The 16586-nt window shown below is 36.2% G+C and overlaps 1 protein-coding gene across 1 annotated transcript in view; it reads right to left on the bottom strand.

The window, feature by feature from the left end:
• ppp1r16b (protein phosphatase 1, regulatory subunit 16B) overlaps window positions 1-15318 on the bottom strand; it is a 79325-nt gene extending 64007 nt beyond the window's left edge. The window contains 2 exon segments of the mRNA XM_081716883.1: window positions 260-458; window positions 15153-15318. The gene's annotated coding sequence lies outside the window, so the exon portion shown is untranslated.
• Between the last annotated feature and the right edge of the window lie 1268 nt (window positions 15319-16586).

Raw genomic sequence — 16586 nt, 5'->3', positions numbered from 1 at the left:
GGCCCTTAGAGGAAGACCAGCAAGTAGTGAATTGCAGAAGTCTACCTTTGAGATCACAAGAGACTGCACTTACACCTGGGTAGCTTCTTGCGAGAGAAAGGGCAGAATCCTTCGTATGTTGCAAAGGACTGGGTTAGATTTGAAACATGAGTTGAGAACGACTGCTGGTTGTTATGCCCAGGCTACAGGCAGCTTTGGATGGTGATACTAGGGAGTTCTCAAAGGAAACTGTGAGGTCATGTTTAAGGGTTGGGAGTACCTGGGATGTATAGAAGCTTGGTTTTACTGGGGTTGAGCTTCAAGTGGTGGGCTGTCATCCATGATGCAATGTCATTACAGCAAAAGCCAACTTGCACTCCTTAAAAATGCAGCATTGTCTGTGATAGTACTAAAAATCAGCAACAATAGTGAATGTTACATCAGATTTCTGATAATGCAGCCTCTTAATGTTGAGTGTTCTGAAAAAAAATCACAAACAACAAGTTCATATAAAATAAAATTTAGGGGCTTGATTTGTTTTGGAATTATAGTGAGGCAGCATGTTTTTTATAGTTTAAAACTGACTACATAATTTGATGAGTGATCCTAGAACATATCTCCTCTTCACAAGCTTGGGTTTGCAAATAGAGCAAAAATGGTTGTATCCTGTCACCACAGCATGCTGCATTTGTCAGCACATATATGTATATACACACATAAGCAGACATTAGCAAGGCTCACCACTTCCTGTGTTAGTCTAAAAAAAAACTCACATAGAACAGCTTTCATCTGTCAAAGAATGGAAAAATTCTGAACACCCATGCACATAAACACACAGTGAAGATTCATCAACTGTAGGTTTTCTACTTTTTTCTATGCTTCACCTTTATCCTGTACTTGTTATTAATCATTAATATGTATTAATACAATAATATAATAAATGTTCACCTCTGGGTCAGTCATGGTCTATACATAGTGTATTCATTAATATGCTCATGGTGAATTCCTTACAGAAAAAAGGCAACTTGCACTTAGGCAACTGGGGTTGCATAATGATGGAGCTGATTAAAACTGATGGACTGATAAGTTGTTGTGAGAAGTTGTTTAAAAAAAATCAGTTGGTGTGACTGTCATTTAAAAACATACATGTATATTGTTGTATGAAAGGTGTATACCTTTCATACAACAATATACATGTATAAAAAAAATGTGTGCATGCATATCTTATGTATATAAGATATGCATGCACACATTTTTTTTTCCAGATGCTTAATGGTAACTGTCCCTGTTTTGTTTTTTCCATCCTCTACCCCATCACCAACATAAAATAAACCCACAACTGATAGGTGAGCTGGTCAGGCAGAATATTTGAACATCCCATTAATGATGCACCAGAGTCATCTCCCTTTCAAAATGAAATTTTCATTTTTAATTTAGTGTAACATGTCCAAGTATGTAGTATCTTAGAAGCAAATGTGAAACTTAGGAGAGTACTGAAAGTAGATCAAGTACTGAACGTAGACTAAGGTTTAGAAATCAGTTAAGTTAGATAATCAATACAGGTAGTGTTTACTAGATAATTCAGAGCAGATCTAAATACTAATAGATGCAGCTTTGGTGTGTGCATACCTTGAAACAGGGCACTACTAAGTATATGAAAACACCAGAAAACAACAGAAGCTTAGAATACATACAATACATAAATACAGAATACACTGAACTTCCTTTTTTTGAGCATACTTAAGAAAAAACAGCCTAGGCAGAAGGAGGCTATAAATAGTTTGTGTGTGTGTGTTCTTGTGCACTGCATGCAAAGAAAAGAATAACAGAGAGAAGGATGCTGAAAAACTGTGGATGAGTGTGTTTGTGCATGGGCACTGCATGGGTACAAATTTACTCTGTTGTCTCACATGGAGCAAATGGGCTTGGAGAAGACTTATGCCAAGTGTCCACTCCATGACTTTCAAAATCTCTGAATTGCTATACAGCTCATACTACATAACATTTTACTCTTGTGGTTTGGTTGAGAATAGATGTGCACATTACACATGGTCACACACTAGACAATCCTTCAACTGAGGAGACAAAAACAAAAACTTTTCCCCAACAAAAAGTGCCAGATCCACGATACCGCTCTTTCATTGAAATACAATTGCACTGTAATGAAATGTGTGTGTATGTTGTGAGAAGGAGGGAGGGAGTACATGCTTCACATAAGCATATATGCGTGATGTAAGAAGTTTGCAATTCAAATAAGAAATGGCAGTTAACTACAGAGGGTTTTTGGGATCATTTGGCAATAAATACCAGATTAATAAATACCTGAGATTGTAAATAATTAAATGTGTCAAATGTATAGATAAATTAATAATATACTTTTAAATTATATATGTGCTTATTTCATGATTTAAATGATGCTACCAACTACATAAACGAAACCTTGAAATTAAAACACTTTCACGCTTTGAAACACAAAAAGCTCGGTAATAACTGAATCCACAGACTCATCATGAGGCACATCAAGACACAAAAGCCTTCCTCTCTGGACCCCTTACAGTTCACAGAAAATCCCAGCCATTCAACAGATGATGCAATTGCCACCACTCTTCATCTGGCCCTTACTCATATGGACAAAACGTATACCCATCAGATTGCTGTTCATAGACTTCAGTTCATCATTCAACACCATTATTCCTCAGAATCTGACTGAAAAACTGAGAATACTGAGCATGATCGCCTTCCTCTATAACTGGTCCAGGACTTTTTGACTGGGAGACACCAGTCAGTCTGGATCGGGAGCAGCATCTCCAGGATCACCACATTGTTGGTGTGCTCAGTCCACTGTTGTTCATTCTGATCACCTATGACTGTGCAGTAATGCAAACCTCAAACCACATCATCAAGTTTGCTGATGACACAACTGTGGTAGGTCTCAGCAGCACACAATAAGTCATCCTAGAGGGAGGAGGTGCAGCAGCTAACAGGTTGGTGCAAAGTCAACAACCTGTCTCTGTATGTGGAAAAAGACAAAAGAGGTGGTGGATGACTTCAGGAAAGTATGCAGTGATCACTCCCCAATCAATATCAACAACTCCTCTGTGGAAATCATTATAAGCACCAAGTTCCTTGGTGTCCATAAAGCAGAGAACCTCACCTGGACCCTCAATACCAGCTCAATAGCCAAGAAAGCCCAGCAGTGACTCTACTTCCTGAGAAGGCTGAAAAAAGATCATCCACCTACCACCATCCTCAACATGTTCTGCAGAAGGAACAATAGAGAGCACCTTGAGGATTACTGCCTCATTTTCCAATTGCTCCAACTTAGACTGCAAGACCTTGCAGAGAATAGTAACTGACCCCATCATCATGGATGTTTACAATACCTGCAGTTTCCAAAAAACTACCAGCATTGCAGATGAGCCAACACACCCCTCACACAAACTCTTCTCTCTCCTACCATCTGGGAGGAGGTACAAAAGCATTTGGGCCCTTACAGCCAAAGTGTGGAACAGTTTCTTCCCCTATGCCACCAGACTCCTGAGCTCTCAGAGACTGACAACAAATATTTAACCCATGGTCATCGACACACGTGCTGACGTGTCAGCTTTGATGTATTGTGATGTTTTTATTAATATATTTGCAGTAAGACACCGTAGAAATATGGCTTGAACATTTCCTGAGACTGTAGAATATGCCCTTTCTGTAGGATTTACCCTTCACATCAGAAACATTTCCTTCCATGTTCAATCGACATATAGCTAGCTAGCAAAAATGATCTGCAAAACGTTTACAGCTGCTGAAGTTGCAGCGATTTTGGAAAGTAGTGATGAAGATAACAGAGCTTTAGAGCCTGAGGGGCTTGATTTCTTTGATGAAGAATATGAAAATAAAAGAGGTCGATGGTTAAGTGAATGTTATTTTACAAAATTGCTATAATAGTGGCTTTAGATTCTGTGGTCATATTTAGCAATGTCTACTACTAGCTAGCTAGCTAGCAAGCTAAATGCTGCTTCTGTGCAAAATTTGATTTTGAATACAATACTCCTGACTTTTGTTTGACAAAATTCATTGTCCATTAGTAAAAGTTTACTTTGTTAAAGTTTTTGTGTGTGTGTGTGTGTGTGTGTGTGTGTGTGTGTGTGTGTGTGTGTGTGTGTGTGTGTGTAAGGTAAGTTCTGTGCTGTTCTGTGCAGCTGAGACTTTTGTGTTTTTTGCCATTTTTTGGTAATTAGTTGTTATGCTCATTTTTCATTTGCACACATGAAGCTTGCTATATTGATACTCCATGAAGCTTGACATGTGATATAGTCATTGTTCACGTTTTTATTTCAGTCTTTCTAGGATTTGGTGAAAGTCATGTGATAGACCACACTTTTACTCAGTAAATGCTTACAAAAAATGCCATTTTAGATATTTAATACACATTTCTATACTATTTTATTCATATACTTCATTGTTTTTGTGAACCAAACAATTTGGTAAGCTTCAAACACCAAAACAGTTGGTTAACATTAGGAAAGATATGTTTTCACCTGAAATATGATAATTGGACCTCATATTTTCAGCTTCATGGCCATATTTATTTATGCAGTGCTCTAGGTCGCGTATTAAGAGAGCTGAGATTGGTCCGAACATTTTGATTTTGAAATGGGTATCATGCTATAAGTAAGAACCTTTAAAGTGAATTTAAGAAAATATGCAAAAACAGACAAAATGCACTGAGGCTTCAGTGGGTTCAAAATTACTGTATTCCATTTAACAATGTTGTTTTCTTAAATTATGGTACTGTGGGGTGACATAATTATGCAATAGGAATACTTGTTAAAATATGACAGTATGGTATATCCTTTGCACATCCACTCAGTGATGTGCACTGGTCAGTTCATACTTATGTTCTTTTGTGCACCATGGTCCTAGAGGAGCATTACTTCATTTCACTGTGCACCTCTATATAGCTGAAATGACAATAAAAAACCTCAACTTGAAATCTTGACATTTCTTTCTTTATGGCAATCTGTAATCTGCATACAATATTTTTATATGGTTCTTAGGAAGCTTTCTTTGTCTTTAAAGTCTTAGAACAGAACAGAATGTGTTGTCCTACTTGGTGTGGTAGAGTACTGAGGGGATCAAAAAGAGAGTGAGAGAATGAATGAGTTGGAGATTTTAAGTTTTTTGACAAGTTATTTTTTTTCTAGGTCAGAGTCTCCCCAGGTGATAGCATAAACTAGGCCAGCTATAGAAAGACACATTAACAAAGTAAATTAAATGAATGATCTGACATCTATGCCATCATTTGAGCCCTACACCTCACAACCACACATGAATGAATGACTGTGTACACACTACCATTGTAGGGAAAGGAGGCACTGGTGGTAGTGGTGGCTAAAAAGTGGGGGTGAGGGGTATTAACAGTGTTTAATAAAAAGGTTAAAAAGATAAGCTAATGCTTTATGGGTATCCATATAAAACATTTAGAGCATCTTACATACAATACTTTATAATGCATTCATAAATATTTACCACAACATTTCAAATGTATACATTATGCATGTAATATTTGCCAAATTATATAGGTAATAGTTTCAAAGCACATATATATATGCTCGTTGCTTACACACACACACACATTTTATATATATATATATATATATATATATATATATATATATATATATATATATATACATACACACACACATACATACATATACATACATATACACACATACTTGCTTTGAAAATACTACCTATATAATTTATGAATTTTAAATATTTTCTTTGAAAATACAAACATATTTACATATTTTGTATTTTATATATTTATATACAGGTGGATACCACCATTACCCCAAAACATAAAAATTGGGAACCTCCTTGTAGCTTATTACTGTTTACTAATACCTGGTGCTTGTAGAACTGTTGAATAAAAGCAATCACACACTTGAGGTCATGCTGTTATACTGAATATCAGCACAGCTCTGATTCAGCCACTGGCATGAGCCTACAGGCCAGAACATAAGATAACAAATGTGTGAAGATGTCAAGAGCATAGCATAACTCAGTGTTTGCATATGTGCACCAGAGAGCACCATGTCTTACCATTTGTTAACTTCAAGGAACACATCATATGAGTTGTCAAACTAGGCAGGAAAATACAAAAAATTCTGACATGCTATATTTTTCATTGGGGTCTCCCAGATGCCTCATTGCTGTGCTCGATTGTCACACTACAAGGCCCATTACTCATCCCTGACACAGGAAATGTTTTGGCTGTAACTCAGATTTTGACATGATTTGTATAAAAATCATAGTTTGAACCTGGCATAAGTGGCAGATGACCTACACATGTATTTTAATTAAAAAATTGAGGTCGTTGTTTCTTCAAGGTTTAGGCCTAAACTACCTAGATTGTCATACTGCTAATAATACTAATATAATAGATGCTATAACCAAGATTGTCATCCAATCTGTTTCCTAACGCTGGTAACTGATATAATTGAGAAACAAGGATCAACAATGGTGGCAGTGTTTAAACAAAAGACATCATATATATGTTCACTGTAAACAGAGGTTTTTAATAGCTTGACTGTTTAGAACATTTTGAGTAGTAGATAGCCATAATGCTTTAAATTATGGTCCCCTTGCACCATATTGGTTTTGGTGAGAAGTTCACATTACTGCTGTCAATTTTAAATTCCTCAGTGAAATGTTAGAAAAAGAAAGGACTGACTGAACTCATGTGTGTCAACATGATGAGACCAATCATGGGTTCTTCCTGGCTTAAAATGAGGCCATCCCGATCACGTGCACGCATATTCAACTGGCTCACTTTTTAAATGCAACGTAAGCCTATTTTATGACTTCTAATAATTTTATATAAGTATATAATTATATATACTTACAATTTTAGAAGCACATAAAAGTATATAATTAAAATTATCACATTAAAGCATATTTAATTAAAAACTTTAAGAACCCTATTCAACATTAAATACAATATAAAGGCAATGTGTTAATTTCCAAAGTTAACAAACAGCAACGGTGTTTAAAATGTCAAAGTCAAATTTCTTTATTTATATATATATATATATATATATATATATATATATATATATATATATATATATATATATATATATATATATATATATATATATATATATATATATATACATATATATATATATATATATACATACATATATATATTAGCAGTTGCATATAGAAATATATTCGAATTCATGTGCAAAAGACACTGAAATTTTTTTTTTTTTTACACCCTGGATCAGGGTCAAAGTCAAATTAATTTAGTGCTTTTTACAACAGATGTCACAAAGCAGTTTTACAAATCTTCCAGTCCAAGCCCCCCAGTGAGCAAGTCAAGGGCAACATTGGCAAGGAAAATCTCCCTAGAGCATGAAGAAGAAACCTTGAGAGGAGCCAAGACAATAAAATAAAAGCTATTGTTTTCATTTACAGTTCATGAGGCCGTCTTGCAGTGTATCTGAACATATATAACCTAAGAAATGTACAGCATCCCATCAGTAACATGAATTATTACTTTTCATTAGAGATGGCACCCTACCAATTTTTCTGGTACAGGTCTGACCCCGATATGATGCATTTTAATGTTACCCTATATTAATACAGATTCAATATTTTTCATTAAAAGCCACTGCGGAGCTGTCGTTTAACTGTTTTGTGTGAGATGTATTATAGACTATTTTACAGATGGCATGTTTGGATATGACAGATGAAAATAAATAAAATTCTAAAAAACAAAAAAACTTTGTTTACAAGACTATTGACATGACATTTGCTCTCTTGAGAGTACATTTACATCTCTTATTGAGATACTGCCTTGGTCATCACCTGTTTGGTTGTCAGCTTTACTGTACTTACCCTTTACACGCATGTGAACACACACATCACTCACTCTCTCTCTCTGCTCAATATGGCTGACAGAGAGAGACTACTATTACTGCGAGTTCCTCTTCACTCAAGCTCTGCTTAAACCAATATAAATCTAATCTGATAATGTTTTCAAGATGGTTATTCCTTCCTATCTAGCATTTTTGCTGATATTGGCCCAATTCCGATACATATCGGATCGGTGCCATATCTGCTTATCACGGGCATAACTGCAGACCAGGTGTTGCATCAATTCAGCTGTCTTTCAAATTTGCATTCCCTTTAAGGAATCAACCACTCAGACACACGTTCACTGAAAATAAATCACATTTATCTCGGCATCATATAACAAAATATAATACATAATACAGTTTCTTTTGACTAAAACAAGCATTTTTTGAATAAATTAAATAAATGAAGCAAAGACAGCTTGTAGAGGAAACACTTTGTTGATTTAAGTTTAGCCAATACCTGCATTAACCTACCACAATACACAGCTCTTATCTACGCTGAAATCAGTTTGAGGCCTCGGGAACAAGAGCAACAAAAAGCACTTAAGAAATTTTTGTAAAAAAAAAAAAAAAGTTTAATAAAATAAAATAAAGACTTGAATAAAGAAAACATAGCTGATCAGATGCTCCTGGTCAGCCAGACAACAAAAAAAAAGATTTTTGCTTTACCTACTATATTCAGCCACCAGTTCTCACAGAATTACACAGACTTATATAAAAGCCTCCGAGTGTTGACTGTGAGATGCCGCAATTATTATCCTTCTCACTCAACAACAATACAAGGAAAATGCTGTGCCACATTCAGACTTCACCAGCTTTATGTGCACACAAGCACATGCCCTATGCACATTTACACATATACACATACAGATGTGCACATGCACAAACACAGAGCTTCCTTTTGTTCCACATTTGACACAAGTCTTATAAGATCACTTCCTTCCTACAGCTTCCTGTAAGATCACATACTGATTTTGGGAAGAATGCTTTTTACTAACTTCCAATAGCATGAAAGTGCAAATACAAAGAAACATACAAACAACCACTGATAAGTATAATTTCACCAAATGACAATAATGTCTAATAAAAAAAAAGAAACAAGATACAGCAGATCCTCAAACTGTCAAACCTCAAACTGTCACAAACAAACAGTATAAATGAATAACATCCTAAAATGTCCTGCAAATTTCATTAGATTTACAATACTCAAAAGAACATACAATACTCAAGTATGCTTACCTACTCTAGGTTTTAAAGCTTAATCAGGGACCTAGACTATGCCATACTGTGTTGTGTGCGAGTGTCTATATAACTGGGTGGCAGGGTTTCAAACCATTTTCACTCCATAATGGCATGTCCCTAAGACATCTAGAACATGGCACTCACTTACATACAAACTTCATCTAACATTTAAAGGGAACCCATTATACCTCTGTTACACAAGGTGACAGTTCCCTTGGGTCTTAATGAAATGTCTAACATGCTTTGGTCGATACAAATATCAAGCACCACAGCACCCTTCTCACCATGTCAAAACAGGCCTGCTCCGAATGCCCAGTTTGAGTGCTTGTTCCTTTAAATGATAATGAGCCACTGATAACGGTAATGAACTGTTCACCCCACCCCCTCTTCCACAGGGTGTGTTAGCGGGAGTTTGGCTTTGCACTACTATTGCAACTGTTGGGATGAACCCAGAGACTTGGCTGCCAGAGAAAACATTGTGGTGCAACAATATATATTATAACTAGAGTCAGACCCCATAAAATTGCCCAATTTTATGCCAAATTGGAGCGTAGGTTCTCTAAGATAGTCATTCACTTAGGAGCTAATGATATACACCTTCGCCAATCAGAAATGACTAAGAATAACACTGTAGAAGTGTGTCAATTTGCGAAGGCAATGTCCGAAGCTGTAGTATGGTCTGGTCCCATGCCAATGCAGCATGGCAATATAATGTACAAGTTATCTTTGCTGAACTGTTGGATGTACAAGTGGTGTTCACAAAACAATGTGGGGTTCATAAATAATTGGATCACATGTTAGGGCACGGCCATTTAAGGGAGTATGGTATCCATCCTACTAGGGAGGGCACTGCTTTCTTTTCTTGTAACATAAGCCACAGTCTTATTGACAGACCTAGCTAATCTTTGACAATTCAGAGCAGAAGACAAAGATGCTAAACCAACCGTCTGCTGATTGCTACAAGACGTCACCAAAGGTTCACTATATTGACACTGTGTCTGTTTCCCGAGCTAAGCAGAAATACAGAAAAACAAGAAAAGCGTGTCTTAATAACCTAATTAGTATTAAAGTAAGTGACTCAGAACACTGCCTGCACCTTTCATCTAAAGCTAGGTTTACTAAATGTTAGATCCCCAACATTTAAAGTCCTCATGATAAATGAAATCCTCATAGATCACAAATATAATATACTTTGTCTAACAGAAACCTGGATCAAGCCACATGAGTACATAGCTTTAAATGAAGCATGTCCTTATGGCTACAGCTATGTACACCTCCCTCATCTAACTGGCTGTGGAGACGGCACTGTACTTATTTATACTGACACATTACGCATAAACCAGAAAGCTAATTATGAATTCAAGTTCTTTAAAATTATTTTTACTAGCATAAACAATGTAGCCATCAATAATAAGCCCACCAGCCTCTTCCACTAACTGGCATCCACAGGCCACCAGGACCCTAATCAGAATGTATTAACGAGTTTACAGATTTCCTCTATAATCTACTCATTTTAGTAGAAAGAGCCATTATTGTTGATGATTTCAATATTCATTTTGATAATGCACTAGTTCCTCTGAGATTGGCCTTTAGTTCAATATAAGAATCATTTGGTTTCTTCCAATGTATAAGAGAACACTCTGGCAGACATATGCTTGTATACATAGAGAATGTAGTCATACTACCCCAGTCTGTTGCCATCTCAGACCATTGACTCATTTCATTCGAACTACATATGAGCCACAATATACTAACCTCGCCTCGCTCCCACATTAGACACACAATCACCTCAGGCAATATATTCTAGATTTATTACGAATCTCCCAGACTTGTCATTTGTGACTGGAATACCCTCAAACCCCAAGGAACTTGATCAAGTGACTGAATACTTAGAATCAATATTTCACTGCACACTCAAGGATGTTGCTCCACTTAAAAATAAGAAAATTGGGGACAAAATGTTAGTACACTCAAAAAATAAATGGTAAATGGTGCCACATTAAATGTGTAGTCTTACAGCTCGCATGGAAGCAAAGCCTTCTCAAGTATAGAAAGGCACTTATTACCACTCGAACATCTTATCTCTCAACCATTATAGAAAATAGAAATCTAGGATTATTTTTGTTATTTAGTACAACTGCACATCCAACTAAAAATAAAATGGACACTAATTCTCAGATTACAGTTTCACACAGTAGTAATGTGCTCATTAATTTCTTCTTAAGCACATTAGAGATAACATTCAGAGTATTGACGTGACATTGGGCAACTACTTAGAGATCAGAAAAGCCAAGCCAAAAAAAGACTCTAGAATTCTTGACATATAACCACGTACCTAAACTTACATCTCATCTTCAAAATCCTCCACTTGCTTCCTAGATTTTCTGCCCACACACTTTCTAAAGGAAATCCTACATAAAGTAATTGAACCTTTACTAAACTAAATAAACCCCTCTTTGAACATCGGCTACATACCTTATTCAAATTAGCAGTAATTATCACTTGACCACTTATCAAAAAAGTCTAACCTCAACCCATGTCAGCTGTTAAACTACAGGCCAATCTTCAATCTTCCATTTATTTCCAAAATCCTAGAAAAAGCTGTAGCTCAGCAGCTAAGCTCATACCTGAATCAGAACAAGATACATGAAGTCTTTCAGCCAGGGTTTAGGCCTTATCATACTATGAAGACAGCACTAATTATACCAGTTAATGACCTGTTGCTGGCTTCTGACCAGGGTTATGTCTCTTTGCTTGATCTGAGTGCAGCATCACAACATCACAACATTCTACTAGATAGACTCAAAAATGTTGTTGGGATTAGGGGAATAGCTCTTTCCTGGTTTAAATCTTATCTAGCCGGTCACTAACATTTTGTTAACAAAAATGAAGACTTTTCAGCATACAACAAGGTTAGCTATGGTGACCCACAATCTATTTTAGGGCCTCTGCTTTTTTCTTTATATATGCTACCTCTAAGTGACATTATATGTAAACACTGCTAGTTTCCATTTCTACACTGATAATACTCAGCTATATGCCAAACCAGAGAACATACATCATCTTAGTATGATTGAAGAATGCATAAAGGATGTCACATACCAGATATTGATAAACTTTCTCTCACTTAATCCTGACAAAACAGAAATGGTTCTATTAGGCCCATAGACAGCCAGGTCCTTGCTCACTAACTAATTAATGAACTTCTATGGTCTCCCAATCACATCTTCTCTAACAGTTAAAAATCTTGGAGTAACTATGGATTCAAAGCACATGTGCATAATATTTCTAGGACCACTTTTCTCCAACCTTTGCAATGTTTTGCAGGAATATGCTCCTCACATGATGCAGAAACGCTAGTCCATGCATTTATCACTTCAAGATTGGACTACTGTAAAGCCTTACTATCTGGCTGTACCACTAAGTGCCTAAACAAGGATCCAGCTAGATCAAAATGCAGCAGCCAGAGTTCTTACTAGAACAAAAAGATCTGATCACATTACTCCTATCTGAGCTAATTGACTCCCAGTAAAATTCTGTATTGATTATAAAATGCTTCTAATAACCTACAAAGCACTGAAAGAGGACAATGCCGCTGCCCCCCCCCCCCCTTGAAATCTTGGTTCCTCTCAAGGTTTCTTCCCTCATGCTCTTTGGAGTTTTTCCTTGGCACTGTTGCCCTTGGCTTGCTCACTGGGGACTTGAACTCAGACATTTGTAAATCTGCTTTGTGACAACTGTTGTAAAGAGCACTAAATTAATTTGACTTTGACCCTGACCCAGGTTGTAAAAAAGGTACTTTTTTGTGGCTTTTTCACATTAATTAGAATATATTTCCATATGCAACTGTTAATGTTTATCTATCTTGCGCATCACTTTCATCAGCATACTGTTTTAAGTGTCTCATTACTTTTTAATTTTAATCTCTGTTTACTTCTGTTTATTTACGTTTAAATGGTTGTATACTTTATACCTATACTGTTTTGGCACTTTTTAGTAATATATAATTCTGTATATATTATATCATTTAAATAAAGATCTTTTATTATGCACTGAGCTAGAGTAGATTAGAGTAGATTTCGTCCTTCTGTACACTTCTGTGCTGATGAATTACTATAATATAGAATCGATACACCTTTGCAAAGCTAGTTCTCAAGCCTTGGGAGACGATATTCAGATGGGAGGCAGTATAATTCTAATGACTCCATTAGTGATGAATATATGGGAGCCAAATCTGAAGGGCTTGTTTTATCCAATGTTTTCTGACATCTGCAGCCCACAAGAAACTTACTCAGTTGTCTTGTTTCACATTTTGTGGGTTGGTAAGCATTCCAGATGCACAAATGTATGTGCAATGTCCCCTTTAAAGAGCAGCATCTATTCAAACCGCACACAACTGCAGTTTCTTAGGCATGTTCTACATTACAAAAAAAAAAAAAAAAAAAAAAAAAAAAAAAACAGCCACAATAAATCATATTCATGTCCCATGTCCTTCATGGAAGATCTTTAAATCATTCTGAGTCATAACCATACTTAAAGGAAAAGCTCACAGAACAAAGTACAATGTAATAACTGAAATCACAAATTAATTACAATTAATTCTGCTATTTCTGTCTCATTGTCACAAGCAAAGATCTCAATTTGCTTTATCTAAACATAAGTAATTTTATGTTTGGAAATCTAACCAGTACTGTCCATTCAGTGAAATGTCACAGCTAAATTTACAATGAGTTGGCACATTTGGTATAAGTATTTTTCAATTTTAAAACTTTGTTCTATTGTAGCAGTCTAACTATGTCATGTCTATCAACCATTAAGAGCAGATAAGGTAGCACATTAAGGTTAAGTGGACTTTAAAAGTTTTAGTTACAGTACTATATATGTATGTAGTGCACTAGACAAAGTTTCCAGTGAAACAGGATGTTTCTGATGAAGGGCCTTCATCATACGTGAAAGCAACGTGATTCTGAAGCTCTATGAGGTGAAACCAGTTCAGAAATGTCCTGTTACTCTAGAAACCTTTTTTAATACATCTACATCTTTAACCACAATGTACTGCAGTCACTCTGTGGAATTTTCTTATATATGAACACTTATCAAAGAATGCGGATTTGAGACTAAAATAAAAAATAAAATCAAGATAAAAATGGTCCAGGGCGGACCTAGTGATGTCACACCCATTTCCTGCATAACATCATTTCAACTAGGTTAGCATACAGAAAGGTTTGCAAAAGTACAATAAAGAGTTGCATTTTGTTCCTTTGTACCCATAGCTAGCTCAGGAGAGTTTTTCGTGAAGGCAAAAATAAAAAATAAAAATAAGTAAAAGGTTTGTACACAAAGCACAGTAAAATTCTCCGAAGAGTAACAGGGCGAAAATAATAATCTATGAATCTTGGTGCGACACTGTTTCTAATGAATTGGCCAATTGCCAAGAGCTGTTTATTGCCTATGCAAATATACATGGGTTGTTAGTAGCAAAATAAATCAAATTACAACAACGAATGAAGATATACAGATCCTCAAGTCAGAGTCCTGTGTATGTTTGCACATGTGGCGCGATTAAATTCTCTGCGCCTGCCAACAGCCGCACGATGAAGTGTGTGGCACATCCGCTATGTTTCAAACGCCGGGCTAAAAGATCTTTACATACTTTATGCCAACACAATTAGGGAATCGGTGATGCTCCGTTACTTTACTACTTTACTGGACCGCTGTGGTAGTTGTGTAATTGAAGCAGAACTGAAGGAAACGTAGAAAACATGAGCCACTGTTGCAACATCTACAGCACTATCAACTATATTGACGATTGATACACAAAGTAGGGAGCCATGTCCTTGCGTCGGCGAGGGAGTACATTTACGCTTATTGCCTAAAGTTGCAGATCAACAGAGACGCCTACTATTGTAACGCATTTTAAGATTTCCTTCACCCCACTGTTTCTGCATCATTTTCGTCATGGCAATATATCAGGAACGATATAAAATTATGAGGCAGGATACTTACACCGCACTGTTAAGGTAGCTCCAAAGTAAATCGTCAAAAAATTACGTGATGTACCTCATGTTGGCTTTGCACGGTTTCCTTCTCTGCAAAAATGAATCGACAGAAGTGGCTTGAAAGGAAAAGGCATTAGCGGTTTTGCTAACCGAACGCCTCTACGTACGACGTCAATACGAACGGGCGGGGCCACTAACTTGCCGTAAGAAATGACGGGGGAAATGCAAGCACAACTGTAAAAGATTATATCTGAATTCCATTCCAGAAGGTCTCTAAGAAGTGTTGTAATATTCGCTGTATGATAATCGCGTGATGGGGATTAAGGGAACTGCAGATTAAATCCCTTCATTTGGGATACCCTGAAGGTCAGAAGACATCAGGTCGCGTTGATTTTTTTCTCTTGCCACCAGGGTAATTAGACAGTTCCAATATTATCTAATGTGGTAGCAAACTACTGAACCTGTAGTGTATTTAATTTGGGAATAAATGTAACTTTATGGACTTCTAATGTGTTACATTGTGGGTTTTTGTTGTTGTTAATGTCATATTCCTCGTGATAAAAACGCAGTTTTCTGTCTGTCAAAGTAGCCAACATTTATTTTTTTACAAAAACAGACCTTATATTGTTCACATTAAAAAAAAAAAAAATCATTGGCTGATATTAGCTAAACAGCTTGCTATAGCCAAAATCTAAGGATAACCAACATTAGCTAATTAGGTAAAAACTAATCTGATAAATCTGATAAATTTCCCATCTGTTTTGGCATCTTTTCTGAACAGGTTACTTCCATATCATTGATATCTTACAGCAAAAATATTTGCAATATTAATAGCACTCACACACATAAAGGAACATTATCAATTGAACCAACAGTCTCACCAGAAGATCTTGATGAGACATGATAAGTAAACTTTAATATTAACTTCCTGCATAATGATAATCTGGAAAAAAATAAATAAATCCAAATTACTACTCCTTATGTAATTTTAAGTTTCCTTGAAAGTGAATGTTTCCATTCCCTATATTTTGAAATCCCCCTTAAAATGGAGGAATTCCTTAAGTTTGCTGGTAACTATAAGGGCAATTGGAATAATTGGAATGCACTTTCAGTTAATCAAATATCATGCAAATCTGCATGATTATGTGGCATAAAATCTCTATAACTCAAATATCCTTAGTTTATCTTTTCCACTTTATCTCCTATTATTTTGTATGTTAGTAACATTGTTACAACCCTGTCTAGGTGGTGAGGTCGCAACAGCACTGTGAAAATACTGGTAGCAGGATGGTATGTGGAATGATTAAATCACTGGACTGAACTGGCAGACAAGGTGAAATTTTGTATATTTAAACGGTGAACACACACACACATATATATATTCATACACCACACACACACACACACACACACACACACACACACACACACACACACACAT

Source organism: Electrophorus electricus, chromosome 7, assembly GCF_041902795.1.
Source record: "Electrophorus electricus isolate QZ-2024a chromosome 7, ASM4190279v1, whole genome shotgun sequence".
NCBI lineage: Eukaryota > Metazoa > Chordata > Actinopteri > Gymnotiformes > Gymnotidae > Electrophorus > Electrophorus electricus.
Note: the sequence above shows the minus strand (reverse complement) of the source record. Positions and strands in the feature narration are given on the sequence as shown.